The 16,181-nt window shown below is 43.9% G+C and overlaps 1 long non-coding RNA gene across 1 annotated transcript; it reads right to left on the bottom strand.

Moving 5' to 3' along the window:
- Positions 1–3,034: 3,034 nt before the first annotated feature.
- LOC121990267 lies at positions 3,035–4,088 on the bottom strand. Its single transcript, XR_006114530.1, has 3 exons — positions 3,477–4,088; positions 3,300–3,388; positions 3,035–3,087 (listed from the first exon to the last, which is right to left on the bottom strand). It is a non-coding gene; the product is annotated as an uncharacterized LOC121990267 (long non-coding RNA).
- Between the last annotated feature and the right edge of the window lie 12,093 nt (positions 4,089–16,181).

The raw sequence follows: 16,181 nt of genomic DNA, 5'->3' as shown, positions 1-16,181 counted from the left end.
CTCTAAAAATAGAGTATGACAATCCTCTACTGATCAACCAACAAAACTAAATCATTCATCTACTAACTAATCAAGAATACCTTAATCCTCCACAAGCAACTAAGGTATATCAAACCACGATCAAATGGTATACTACATTATCAAATAACTAAATCAGTTCATGGGTCAATTCAACACTAATACATCATCTCAAACTAGAGAATGTTAATCCACATAATATCATATGAATAAATGTGTACGACCCAAAAGAAAAAACTAGAATTCAATATCATCAAGACACCCTCATTTTTTTTTTATCCTCAAAAATATCAGCCCACTAATATCAGATGAATAAGTCTCTACTCTCCATGAGGGTAAGTTAGCATTCAAAACATCAAATCATTATTTATCCACATAGTTCAATATCAGATGAAACAAATATCAATTTTATCATCCTGTTAACTAACCACAATTAACCAGATTTATAAAAATCAAAAATCTCATAGGCACATAAACTCTCTAGCTTCCAATTTATAATCTGATCACCAACTATAAACATCAACCTGTGAACACCATACATGATAATCACTATATCACCATCAATGACAACCCAAATAAAAGATCATCAAAATAGTTATCCACTAAAAGATCATCAACAACCACATAACATTTACTCTCCTAAATCATTAGAAATCAATACATCAAAATATCTGATCTCACAATATCCCTTAACCTCAAACCATTCTCAACAATGATCAAACATGGTAACTCCCCTAATGAACAATTTTTCATCATATCGGGTATCCTAATATCCAAAAGATATGAGTATAAAACCTCCACTGGCTAAAACAACATAAATATGTAGGTATCATCCATTAGCCAGCTAACAATAGCAGAGGCTGGTATGTGCCTCCATTTCCTAACCATCTAGTAGTAACAAAAGCTAAAACTACTAGTGGTAAGATATATAAAATCACCAGAGACTATAATCCTTGATCTCTATTAGGGTTGAGCAAGATCAATGGCTAGCCCATCACATATAATATAGCTACAACATCCAGACAGGTAATAAAGATAAAGTGCTAATAGATGTCCTAACTATCATAAAATAAACATCATACCTATATGCCGTCTGGAGATGTTCCGTCGCTGTCCTGTCCCCAACCTTTGACCTCAAACTCCGAACGAGAAACATCGCCGGAAATCCAAATAAATCCGAAACGGAAATCCGAAACATAACCATATCGAAAATCCGAAAATGCCCAGTTTGACTCGCAAACCTGGCTAACCCAAATATCCAGAATACTAACAACAGGTATCCGATAAATCTCCAAAACACCAAAAGCAGGTATCCATAACCTGCTCTGATACCAATAAATTGGTATCAGATAAATCCCGAAAATCCAAAATACAAAAATCCAACCAGTATCGCCAAACTTGGCGCTCTGATACCAAGTAAATAAATTGGTATCAGGTTATCCCAAACATCAAAAATACGAAAACAAAAGATCGTATACCTGTGCTCTGATACCACTAAATTGTCACGCCCCAGAGGAGTCCCTGTCCGAGAAAATTTCGACAACGGCGGACAATCAAAAATTTTCTACAAGCACTAAATACTCAGCCACATGCGGCTGGAATCATAACAATAATAAAAATCAATCACCACGCAGTTTATATATATATTCAGCCTCTGGCTGACACAACCACGCAGTAATAATACTCTGACTCAAAAACCACCCTACTCAACTACACTCGTAAAGCTCAAAACCGACGAACTCATCTCTTCTGCCATCCAGGCAAGCATGTAGTAGAATAAAAAAACCAAATCCAAATCCATCAATATAATAAAATCTATATCATGTCCATAAGCAAATAAATCCAGAACATAACGAGTTCAAACAGTCTAGAACAGAAAGAAACCAAAGAAAACCAAACATATCCTGAAGGTCTGCAGGACCAGCACTACGTGCAGTGAGGACTAGCGACTGGAAACTCCCTCCTGACAGCATCAACCTGAAAATATCAACAATGGAGGCGGGGTGAGTCCAACACTCAGCAGGTACAGTTGATATGCAAAGTAAAGAAATAACACCTAACACTAATCATGCGTACAGTCTCCTGATATAAGAAAGATATAAATATGCATCTGAAGTAAACAGGAGAATGCTGTACTAACCAGGTCCTGAGTATAAGGTCAAAACAGTCCGAGTGGTATAGGAATCCTGTATGCATGTCAAACATAGGTATCCAAACAATATGCAGCATATAAATGCAGCAACCACAAACACAAACAATAAATGCATCATGCATATGATGCCAATGATGCGTCCTGGTCACCCCTGACGCCAGTCGATCATCTCACACACATAGTGAGGCCGAGTGGGTAGGGCTGTGACAACCGTGCACTCTGTCGTCACTACTCCTGATGAGTGACCGAGTGGACGGGATGCTGTCGGAGTACACCTATCCTCCTACCCCAAATCATAGATGGGGGAGCGCAATGCTCTCAACTCCCGGTACTCAAAGACGGGCAGGAATCCCGGCGGATAACACTTGTGTCACACTACCCATGAGCGGACCAACGGTGCCTAACAGAGTCCCTGCTGCAACACACTCAGCCTGAATCGACCACTAACCCATGAGTGGTGGTGTGTGCAGATCCATGTAACTGGCGATGTGCTCAACAATAATGGAGCGGACTATCGCACAGCATGCAATCATGCAAATGGTGCATGGCACTAACCACAAGAATATCCTGACCTAATCCACATATATATAAAAATGCATCAAAGGTCAACGAATCCAAAACAATCCAAAGGTATACAGAAGGTATAAAACCTAGGTCCTGAACATGGTTAAGCATGGCATATCACTACCCCTATAAGCATGTATAAACAGGTAAAATATACCCGAGATGCAAAAACCAATCAATCAATCAAGCATGTAAGATTTGGGTAGTGATTAACCGAAACAGATAAGAAACACAATTAATGCAACATGTTAATTTAATTACTAAGCATATCAAATGACATAAGTCAAAAGTACCCGCCTCCGAAAATAGAAAGGTCCAATCTGACTCCGAGATACTCGTCTCGCGTCAAAGTCCTGTAATACCAAACATATACGAATTATTTAGCTAAATTCCTATAAATAGCTAAATAAATTCTTTAACCCTAAATTAGGGCAAAAACCCTAATTCCAAAAACACATAAACCTATTTCAGATTCATCATCATAATAATCCAATTCCAACCTAATTCAATGTATTTACCAAATCTAACAATCATCTACATCATGCATCAAATCCCTACTCCTTACCTCAATTCGTATGTATCACTGTTGATCCAAAATCAAAGACGTTGGTTGCTGAAACAAGATCAGAGCCGCTGCTGGGGATCACAAAGTTACTGCCCAAACAACACATGTTATGATAATACACTGCATCAACATCTCAAGATTGCAAGATGAATCAAATTGAAGCCCAATATTTCATACCTAAATCTCAACTCTGTATCAGCAGTCCCTTCCCAACCAAACCACACCAATCCGTGACCTCCAAATCACACAGAACTCGGCTGATCCTGATGGCCGGCGGCAGTGTGGTACCAAGACAACGACACCAGGAAAACTAGGGCAGAGGAGAAGATATGAAAGTGAGGCTCGGCAGATTCAGGGCAAGGAGCTTGGTCGGCTGTGGCCCAAATCTAGGGCAGAGGGCGTCCGAGAAGAACCGGCTGGAAAAATCTCGGAATGGAGGAAGAGGAGAGATGGCCGGCACTGCTCGGCGTCGGTGGAGACACTAGGGCACAGACGCACCTGCGGTGGATCGGCAGTGGCGTCGGCGTCGCAGGAAGGGAAGGAGAATTGGTTTCGGCGTCGGCAGAGAAGAGGAAATCTTCTGTGGGTGTCGGCGTCGTCGACAAGGAGACTAGGGCACAGCCGACGGCTTGACCAGCAGTGGCTCGCGCTCGCCGGCGCTTGGGCAAACTCCGGGGAGGAAGAAACCGCCGGACCGACGGTTAGGGCACGGCGTCGGGAAGAAGAAGAAGGGAAGAGTTGCGGGGATGGCTTGGGTTCGGCGAGGTGAGGAATAAGAAGAGGAAATAAGGAAATAAAAAGAAACAAAATAAAAGGAAATGTAAATATAAACATTTCCTCGCTTAAACGAGGTAGACTAAACAGGCTTTTCCGGGCCCCGTTTTTATCCCCGTTAACTCGTCCGTACGAACTCCGAAAAATCCCCGAAAAATGTCCAAAAATTCCGGAAAATTCCCTTATTCATATTCGCCTATTTCCGGTATTTTACATTCTCCCCCACTAATAAAAATTTGGTCCCCAAATTTCGTTATCTACCATCAGCAAGTACCAACAACAGATTTAGAGTATAAATGCTGAACGGTAATTTAAATCACATCCTCAAGTGAAAAGATGGGGGTATCAAGCTCGGATGGTATCCTCGAGCTCCCAAGTAGCCTCCTCGTCTGAATGATGCTGCCATCCAACTTTAACCAGCCGGATAGTCTTGTTCCGCAACTGACGCTCTTTCCGGTCGAGAATCCGTACCGGAACCTCCTCATATGTAATGTCAGGCTGAACTGGAACTGGAATATCTTCCAACACATGGGTCGGGTCGGGCACGTATCTCCTCAGCGTAGATACGTGGAATACGGCGTGAACGCCTGCCAAGGACGACAATAGTGCCAACCGATAAGCTACTGCTCCAATCCTTTCCGAAATCTCGAAAGGGCCAATTTACCGCGGAGCTAGCTTACCTCTGAGGCCAAATCTCTTCACCCCTTTCGTGGGTGAAACTCGCAGAAATACCTGGTCGCAAATGGAGAACCCTAAGGGTCTCCGACTCCGGTCAGCATAACACTTCTGGCAGTCTTATGCGTCTGACATCCTCTGTCTGATAATATGGACCACTTTGCCTCACGTTGAGCTCTATGAGGTCTCAACAACTGGGTCTCTCGGATTCTCTTCCTGATCGACGACTGAGCAACCATCGTAACAAGAATACCATGCTCTGTCTGTCCCTGCTCCTCAATGTCTAACTCAGAGAAATCCTGAATCAAATCTGTGACCACAACTCGGTGGCAAGCTAAAGTCCCTCTGGACTTCTGGCTAAGTGCATCGACAACCACATTAGCTTTTCCCAGGTGATAGCTAATGGTACAACCTTTTTGATAAAAATAAATGCTGAGCTGGGTTGTGCCAGCTTGTAACCCAAACGGGGGCTGTGAGTGGTTGGAATGAATGGATTGGATTTAGAGGCGTGGATCATCTCTGCGATTTCCAGGCTTGCCCGTTACAAGTTGATGGTGGGCAGGACCAATTGGGCGAAGGCCCGGTTAGACCGGTTCTTAGAGAGGAGGGAACTGGGCCAGGCTGGTTTCACAGAGCAGTGATTACCCACCCTCCTTCAACGGTGGAAGGATAACAGGCCTGGGTATAGTTGGCCACAATTACCTCTTAGATCCAACCCAATTCAGACTAATCATTTTCAGAAGACTATATTGTCACGCCCCCAGAAGAGTCCCTGTCCGAGAAAATTTCGGCAGCATCTCCCCTGTACGGCGGACAATCAAAATTTTCTACAAGCACTAAATACTCAGCCACAGGCGGCTGGAATAATAACAGTAATGAAAATCAATCACCACGCAGTTTATATATATATATTCAGCCTCTGGCTGACACAACCACGCAGTAATAATACTCTGACTCGAAATCAACCCTACTCAACTACACTCGTAAAGCCCAAATCCGATTTTTTTCTTACCTCTTCTGCCGTTCAGGCAGGCATGTAGTAGAGTAAATCCAAATCATACGAAAAGTTCATCCAACGAAAAGATTCCATACAATATCCATATGTAAGTCCAAAACAAAACTAAAATAAAGTCTGATAGCGAAAAGCTAAAATGAAACAACTCAAAAAAAACCAGCAACGGAGTAGCACTACGTGCAGTGGGGACTAGCGACTGGAACTCCCTCCTGACAGCATCAACCTGAAAATAACAACAATGGAGGCGGGGTGAGTCCAACACTCAGCAGGTACAGTTGATATGCAAAGTAAAGAAATAACACCTAACACTAATCATGCGTACAGTCTCCTGATATAAGAAAGATATATATATGCATCTGAAGTAAACAGGAGAATGCTGTACTAACCAGGTCCTGAGTATAAGGTCAAACAGTCCGAGGGATAAGGAAATCCTGTATGCATGTCAAACATAGGTATCCAAACAATATGCAGCACATAAATGCAGCAAACACAAACACAAGCAATAAATGCATCATGCATATGATGCCAATGATGCGTCCTGGTCACCCCTGACGCCAGTCGATCATCTCATACCAAAGTGAGGCCGAGTGGGTAGGGCTGTGACAACCGTGCACTCTGTCGTCACTACTCCTGATGAGTGACCGAGTGGACGGGATGCTGTCGGAGTACACCTATCCTCCTACCCCAAATCATAGATGGGGGAGCGCAATGCTCTCAACTCCCGGTACTCAAAGACGGGGAGGAATCCCTGCCGGATAACACGTTGTGTCACACTACCCATGAGCGGATCAACGGTGCCTAACAGAGTCCCTGCTGCAACACACTCAGCCTGAATCGACCACTAACCCATGAGTGGTGGTGTGTGCAGATCCATGTAACTGGCGATGTGCTCAACAATAATGGAGCGGACTATCGCACAGCATGCAATCATGCAAATGATGCATGGCAATAACCATATAAACATCCTGACCTAATCCATATATATAGAAATGTGCACCCTAGGTCAAAGAATCATATCAAATCAAGGTACACAGAAGGTATAAAAACCTAGGTCCTGAACATGGTCAAGCATGACATATCACTACCCCTATAAGCATATATAAACAGGTAAAATATACCTGAGATGCAAAACCAATCAATCAATCAAGCATGTAAGATTTGGGTAGTGATTAACCGAAACAGATAAGAAACACAATTAATGCAACATGTTAATTTAATTACTAAGCATATCAAATGACATAAGTCAAAAGTACCCGCCTCCAATAGGAATGTCCAAATCCGACATCGAGATACTCGTCTCGCGTCAAAATCCTGTATCCAATAAATACATTTTTATTTAGCTAAAATTCGAACGAATTGCTAAATAAATCCTTAAAACCATTTAGGGCAAAACCCTAAATAATAATCATCAACTTATCTAAATAAAGTCTAACGATAAATTAGGGTTAGTTACCTAATCCCCAATCCACCATTAGATCAATTCCAAACTACCTAATCCTATCAATCAATCATCAACAACATGATCAAAGTAAAACCCTAAACCTTACCTCAGTTCACAATTCAAATGACTGCAGTGAAAGGTTGCTTGCTGCTGAAAAATCCTCCACACTACCAGGATCAAAATAAAATCCACAACAACAATTAAATACCCTATACTATCAATTAGGGCAGCACCCAATACTCTGTAAATATGAGCCTCCAACCAAAAATACCTAAATTTCCTTACCTATCTTCTGAATTCCGGCAATCTAGGGCAAAGTGGCCGACTGCCGGCAGTGCAAGGGCACAACTTTAGCAGGGCTCGGCTAGGGCAGAAGCTCTGCTCGACGATCGGAGGGAAAGCTCTAGGGCTGAGGAAGGCCGGCGGCAGCGCTGCTCCGGGCGGAGGGAGAGGCGATCGGCGCTGTGCCGAGACGCGGCAGAGAGGAAGAAGGGCACAGAGAAGTCGGACTTGGGAGAAAGGAGGAAGATGACCGGCGCTGCTCTGGGCGTCGCCGACGGCAGGGGCACCGGGGAAGGAGGTCGGCGTCGGGTGGCTAGGGCAAGCAGAGGAGAGGAGCGGATGAGGGCAGGGGGATTTCGGCGAGGAAGTGAGGAATAAAGGAAAAAGAATTAAAAGAAAAGGAATTTAAAAAGAAAAGTAAAAATCAACTTTTCCTCACTTAAATGGGGTAACCCAAACAGACTTTTCTGGGCCCCGTTTTTATCCCCGTTAACTCGTCCGTACGAGCTCCGAAAAATTCCCGAAAAATTTCCAAAAATTCCGGAAAATTTCCTTAATCATATTCGCCTATTTCCGGTATTTTACATTCTCCCCCACTTATAAAAATTTGGTCCCCAAATTTCGTTATCTACCATCAGCAAGTACTAACAACAGATATAGAGTATAAATGTTGAACGGTAAATAAATTCACATACCTCAATTGAAAAGATGGGGATATCGAGCTCGGATCGTATCCTCGAGCTCCCAAGTAGCCTCCTCGTCCGAATGATGCTGTCATCCGACTTTAACCAGCCGGATGGTCTTGTTCCGCAACTGACGCTCCTTTCGGTCGAGAATCCGTACCGGAACCTCCTCATACGTAATGTCAGGCTGAACTGGAACTGGGATATCTGCCAGCACATGCGTCGGATCGGGTACATATCTCCTCAGCATAGATACATGAAATACATCGTGCACGCCTGACAGGGACGGTGGTAGTGCCAGTCGGTAAGCTACTGCTCCGATCCTCTCCAAGATCTCGAAAGGACCAATATACCGCGGAGCTAGCTTACCTCTGAGGCCAAATCTCTTCACCCCTTTCGTGGGTGAAACTCGCAGAAATACATGGTCACCAACAGAGAACTCTAATGGTCTGCGTCTCCGATCAGCATAACTCTTCTGGCGATCCTGCGCCTCTGACATCCTCCGTCTGATAGTACGGACCAACTCTGCATCCTGCTGAACTCTATGAGGTCCCAACAATTGGGCCTCTCCAACCTCATCCCAAAGGACGGGTGTCCGACAAGGTCTACCATACAACGCCTCAAACGGTGCCATCTGGATAGCCGAATGGAAGCTGTTGTTGTAGGCAAACTCTACCAACGGCAGATGGTCCTCCCAACTGCCTCCGAAATCCATAACACATGACCTCAGCAGGTCCTCTAAAGTCTGAATGGTCCGCTCTGACTGTCCATCTGTCTGTGGATGGAAAGCTGTACTGAAACGGAGCTGTGTGCCCAAGGCCTGCTGCAGACTCTGCCAGAAACGAGACGTGAACCGTGGATCTCTATCCGAAATGATACTCAATGGAACACCATGTAGTCTGATAATCTCCCGACAATACAGATCTGCCAATCGATCCAGGGGATCAGTCCTCCGAATCGCTAAAAAGTGCGCGGATTTGGTTAATCGATCAACGATTACCCAAATCGCGTCATGGCCTCGTCGTGTCCTCGGCAACCCTACCACAAAGTCCATGGTAATGTGATCCCACTTCCACTCAGGAATAGGAATTCGCTGAAGTAATCCTGCAGGTCTCTGGTGTTCAGCCTTCACCTGCTGACAAACAAGACATCTAACTACGAAATCCGCGATGTCCTTCTTCATACCGTTCCACCAATAGGAACGTCTCAAGTCTCGATACATACGGGTTCCGCCTGGATGGATCGCAAATCGAGAACGGTGTGCCTCCTGTAATAGCTCCTGTAAGACCGGATGAGACTGAGGTACGCATAATCTGCCTCGGAAGAATATAATACCCTCCTCATCTCGTGTAAACTCGGTCTGCTGCCCGGAAGCTATCTGACTGCTAATAAACTGCAAATGCTGATCACTGGCCTGTGCCTCTCGGATCCTCGTCCTGATCGACGACTGAGCAACCATGGTAACAAGAATACCCTGCTCTGTCGGTCCCTGCTCCTCAAGATCTAACTCCGAGAAACTCTGAATCAAGTCCGTGACTGAAGTCCGGTGGCAAGCCAAAGTCCCTCTGGACTTCCTGCTGAGTGCATCTGCAACCACATTAGCTTTCCCAGGGTGGTAGCTAATGGTACAATCGTAGTCCTTCAGGAACTCCATCCATCTCCTCTGTCGGAGATTAAGCTCCTTCTGAGTGAAAATGTATTTGAGACTCTTATGATCAGTGAGAATCTCAAATGTGATACCGTATAAATGATGACGCCAAAGCTTCAAAGCAAAGATGATGGCAGCTAACTCCAAGTCATGAACTGGGTAGTTCTTCTCATGCTCCTTCAGCTGACGAGAAGCATAAGAGACTACTCTGCCGTGCTGCATCAGAACAGCGCCCAAACCCTGAAGAGATGCGTCGGTGTAAAGTACAAATCCATCCTCTCCAGAAAGTAAAACCAAAACTGGAGCCGACACTAATCTCCGCTTCAGCTCCTGAAAGCTGGTCTCGCAATCCTCGGACCATACGAACTTCACGCCTTTCCGGGTAAGACGTGTCAGTGGCATAGCAATACGCGAGAAGCCCTCGACAAAACGTCGGTAATATCCGGCCAATCCCAGAAAACTGCGGATCTCCTGAACTGACTTCGGCTGCTCCCAACCGGTGATGACCTCGATCTTCCGAGGATCAACTGAAATACCTCCGCTAGAAACCACGTGTCCCGGAAAACCAATCAAGATAACCAGAATGCACACTTGCTGAACTTGATGCCGCCTAAGAATCTCCAAGATCGTATGCGAAGATCGTGCATGCTCCTCCTAACGAGAGTAGACCAATATGTCATCAATGAAAACGATAACAAACTGATCCGGATACTCCGAAATATGCGGTTCATCAAATCCATAAACACCTGGAGCATTGGTAAGCCAAATGGCATTACCAAAACTCATAATGACCGTATCTTGTACGGAAAGCGTCTTCTGAATATCGAGTCTCTCAACTGATGATATCTGGATCGCAGATCAATCTTAGAATACACCGATGTACCTCGCTGATCAAACAAATCCTCAATCCGTGGCGGTGGATATTTATTTCACGGTCACTTCATTCACTGTCCGTAGTCAATACATAACCTCATGGTGCCGTCTTTCTTCTTGACAAATAGAACTGGAGAACCCCATGGTGAAACACTAGGCGAATGAATCCCTGTCTAAAAGCTCCCGGAGTTGAACCTTCAGCTCGTTCAACTCTTTTGGTGCCATACGATACGGAGCTTTCGATGTCGCGGTTCTGGAATCACTCAATAGCGAACTCCACCGCCTTCTAGGAGGCAAACAGGCAGCTCCGAAATACATCCGAGTATTCCGGACAACAGAACGTCGGAGAGTCTGAACTACTCATCCTCAATCGATCAACGACAACAAAACCATGATGTAGTGAGACCTGCTACCGAATCGCGAAATAATCGAAATGTCGCTGCGTCTCGATGCGGTGAAACTCCACGAGGTTGGTTGAGGAAGGTGACCACCCTCGTCTACCAATCAACGGTAGCATGATATATCGATAGCCAATCCATACCAAGAATGATATCAAACTCGACCATCTCAATACTAGAAGATCTACCATAAGTATCATGTTGCCAAAGTCTAACGGCAACCTCGATCTCTGGTGGCGTCTAAAGTATCACCGGGAGACAGGTCAATCGCCGCAACCTAACGATGGGTAATCTACCAATCTCCCGCATAAAGGTACGGGATATAAAAGAATGCGAACTACCAATATCAATCAAAATATCAACGGAGAATGCATAAATAGAAATCGAAAACGGATCCGTCGGCCCGTGAGCATCCTCTCTGGTAATCGCACGACCGGCGGAGGAGGAGGTGGTAACACTGCCCGGTAAGCTCGCCATCTTGGACTATGTGCCGATAAGACCGAGAGGATGGTGATCTTGTGCACTGGGGGATCGAGTCTCACGCCCGAGTCGGATAATAAGGTCTGGTGCAAAGTGCAGGGTGCTCTGAGTACTCTGCCCAAGCATGCCAAATCCTGCGGAGGGAGCTGCTCCCTTTGTGAAGATTGGGCTTCGCTCTCCTCGATATGCCCCGATCGACTAGACTGCCCCTCTCGACTGACCCTCCGGGCCGTGTCGAGCCTTCACCGACAATCTCGGCTCTGGTGCCCAGTTTGCAATAAAAGCAATGACTGTCCCCAGAGCAAGGGGTGAGGTGATCTGGATCCACATCGAAACAATGAGTATCACGGAAGGTGGTTGCGGTTCTCACGAGAAAACCGGAACGTCAAGAAGACCGCCGATTTACGAGGCCTACGAGACGCCCAGTACCACCGACTGCCGTCAGGATCGCCCGAGGTGAGCTCAGGTGCTGGACGCTCAAGTCTGACCCGAATGCTTTCTTTTCCTGTCCGGATATGCTGTCTGCCGAGCTAACTCTATCATCAAAGCTCGATTCAATGCATCAGAGTAAGATGTAATCCCTAATCCGGCAAGCTGTACATGCAGATAACCATCCAATCCCTGTATAAACTGCATCATGCGAGTTCTGTCCTCCGCAACTAACTCTGGACAAAACTGAGCCAACCGGAGGAATTCTGTATTATACTCGGTCACTGAGCGATTATTCTGCCTCAGACTCATAAAATCCTGTCGGCGAGACATCTGATAGGACAGTGGAAAGAAACGGCTCTCAAAAGCCTCTCTGAACCTGGTCCATGTGACGTTGCGCTCACCAATAATAGAACGCTGAGTAACCCACCAGGCATTAGCTTCATCCCGTAAATGATATGCAGCCAGCTCTGCTTTCTCCCACTCGGAGCAAGCCATATAGAAGAATGTCTGCTCCATAGTCTCTATCCACGACAAAGCCATACTCGGATCGAGATCCCCGCGGAAAAGAGTGAAACGAGTCTTCATCGACTCGGCCAGTGCTGTGAGCTGTGTCGGGACAGTTGCAGGAACTGGCGGAAACACTGGAACTGATACTACAGGTGGTACCGCGGAATAAACCGGAGGAGGAACTCCCGGTGCTGCTGTATATACCGGAGCATACGCCGTCGGTGGTACTGCCTGGGGAACAAAAGTGGTGGCAACTGGAGGTACGGTAGAATAAGGTACCGGATATGGTGTAGCTGCTGCTACTGTAGGCACTGGGGGCACTGGTGTCGGGTACACTGTAGGTCCAAGTGGCGGTGGTCCTGAATACACCGTAGGCTGCGCTGGAGCAGATGTCGGGTACACCAATGGTACTCCTGATGGTACGGTAAACAGGGTAGGCGTGGATACCGTCGGTGTGGCCAAAGTAGGTATCTCTACAGGAGCTATCGGAATTTGAGAGCCCGATGCTCCCGCTGCATCCTGAGTCTGTCCCTGACTGACAGACTCACTAACAGTGGGCATCTCTGGCATATCCAGAGATCCCGTGGTCCTCCCACGTGGTCGTCCAGCACCACGTCTCGCAGCAATACGAGTAGATCGTCTCATATCTGTTAAATTAAATTACAGATATCAATACCAATATAACAAACATAAAATAACAACATACCTATTTGCTGTCTGGAGATGTTCCGTCGCTGTCCAGTCCCCAATTTGACCTCAAAATTCCGAACGTACATATCGCCGGAAATCCAAATAAATCCGAAACGGAAATCCGAAACATAACCATATTGAAAATCCGATAATGCCCAGTTTGACTCGCAAACCTGGCTAACCCAAATATCCTGAATACCAACAACAGGTATCCGATAAATCTCCAGAACACCAAAAGCAGGTATCATAACCCGCTCTGATACCAAATAATAAATTGGTATCAGCTAAATCCCGAAAATCCAAAATACGAAACAAAAGATCGTAAAACTGTGCTCTGATACCACTATATTGTCACAGCCCTACCCACTCGGCCTCACTTTGGTATGAGATGATCGACTGGCGTCAGGGGTGACCAGGACGCATCATTGGCATCATATGCATGATGCATTTATTGCTTGTGTTTGTGTTTGCTGCATTTATGTGTTGCATATTGTTTGGATACCTATGTTTGACATGCATACAGGATTTCCTTATCCCTCGGACTGTTTGACCTTATACTCAGGACCTGGTTAGTACAGCATTCTCCTGTTTACTTCAGATGCATATATATATCTTTCTTATATCAGGAGACTGTACGCATGATTAGTGTTAGGTGTTATTTCTTTACTTTGCATATCAACTGTACCTGCTGAGTGTTGGACTCACCCCGCCTCCATTGTTGTTATTTTCAGGTTGATGCTGTCAGGAGGGAGTTCCAGTCGCTAGTCCCCACTGCACGTAGTGTTACTCCGTTGCTGGTTTTTTTTGAGTTGTTTCATTTTAGCTTTTCGCTATCAGACTTTATTTTAGTTTTGTTTTGGACTTACATATGGATATTGTATGGAATCTTTCCGTTGGATGAACTTTTCGTATGATTTGGATTTACTCTACTACATGCCTGCCTGAACGGCAGAAGAGGTAAGAAAAAAATCGGATTTGGGCTTTACGAGTGTAGTTGAGTAGGGTTGATTTCGAGTCAGAGTATTATTACTGCGTGGTTGTGTCAGCCAGAGGCTGAATATATATATATAAACTGCGTGGTGATTGATTTTCATTACTGTTATTATTCCAGCCGCCTGTGGCTGAGTATTTAGTGCTTGTAGAAAATTTTGATTGTCCGTCGTACAGGGGAGATGCTGCCGAAATTTTCTCGGACAGGGACTCTTCTGGGGGCGTGACACCTTTTGCCATGAAAAGGAAAATTTAATTGATTAAAAATCAATTTCCTTTTCTTTATCTACATGGCCGGCCACCTACAAGCTCCAAAAAAGAAAAGTTTTAATACAAGAATTAAAACTTCCTAATTTGTTTTCGGAAATTTTAATAAAAAATTTCTCTAATAATTTATCCTTTCATGGTTGGTTATAAAAGGAAATTTCTTTAAATTAAATTCTCTCTTTTAAAACATGTGGATGATTTCCAAAAAGGAAAGTTATCTCTAAAATTAAAATCTCCTTTCAATCTATAAATAAGGAAAGATATTTCCTTTGTAGAAACTTATAAAAGGAAAAATTTATAATTTTAAAACTCTCTTTTAAATCATGAACATGGTTACAAAAAGGGAAAGTTATCTTAAAATTAAAATCTTCCTTTCAATCTACAAATAAGAAAAGATATCATATCTTTTCTTAATCTTTTGTAGAAAGCTATAAAAAGGAAAGATTTAAATTTTAAACTCTCTTTTAAAACCATGGAATCCACATAAGAAAACTTTTAAAAAATAAAATCCTTTTAATATGATGTGGCCGACCACACCAAGCTTGGGTTCAAGCTAGGGCCGGCCACACCATCTTACTCATCCTAATTGCTTTGGCCGGCCCAAGCTTGGGTTCCAAGCTTGCTTGGCCGACCCCATTAGGATGGGTATAAGGTGGGTAAGAAGTGGGTATGTGGTGGGTATAATTCTCTATATACAAGAGGCTACGATAGGGACCGAGAGGAGGAATTGGTTTTGGTCTCCTGATGAAATTAAGCTTCCCGTGTTTGCCCCGAACACCCAACTTAATTTCATGAATAATAATTCATTCCACTAAAAAATTATTATTGAACTACCGCACCCATCCCAAATTATATTTTGGGCTCCTTTTTATTATGAGTGTGTTAGTCTCCCCGTGTTTAAGATGTCGGATGTCCACTAATTAATTGAGTTACTGACAACTCATTTTAATTAATATCTCAGTCCAAGAGTAGTACCACTCAACCTTATCGTCATGTCAGACTAAGTCCACCTGCAGGGTTTAACATGACAATCCTTATGAGCTCCTCTTGGGGACACTATCAACCTAGATTACTAGGACACAGTTTCCTTCTATAATCAACAATACAAATTATAAGTAATATCATTTTCCAACTTATTGAGCATTTTAATTTATTGAGCTAAATCTCACCCTTTAACAAGTCAAAGAAATAAATACTAAATATATGTGCTTGTTATTATATTAGGATTAAGAGCACACAGTTCCATAATAACTAAGGTTTTGTTCTTTTATTAAGTCAGTATAAAAAGAATTTACCTTAAATGATCCTACTCAATACACTTAGAGTGTACTAGTGTAATTTATTAGTCAAGATAAACTAATACCTAATTACACTACGACTATTCCAACGGTTTGTTCCTTTCCATCTTAGTCATGAGCAACTGTTTATAATTTATAAAGAACTGATAACATGATCTTCTGTGAATGACACCACTCACCATGTTATCTACAATATAGATTAATTGAACAACTACACTTAGCAAATAAATGTAGACATATGACCAATGTGATTTATTTATTTCAAAATAGATGTTTACGAAAAGCTAGGCTTTTAGTATTCACTCTAACAATCTCCCACTTATACTAAAAGACTATGCTGCCATATATCCTGCCATACATCTGATTCCGATCCTTTCAACATGCCCATCAAAAGCTCTTGCCTTAAGGGCCTTTGTGAAAGGATCTCTA

Source organism: Zingiber officinale, chromosome 6B (genome assembly GCF_018446385.1).
Source record: "Zingiber officinale cultivar Zhangliang chromosome 6B, Zo_v1.1, whole genome shotgun sequence".
Lineage (NCBI taxonomy): Eukaryota > Viridiplantae > Streptophyta > Magnoliopsida > Zingiberales > Zingiberaceae > Zingiber > Zingiber officinale.
Note: the sequence above shows the minus strand (reverse complement) of the source record. Positions and strands in the feature narration are given on the sequence as shown.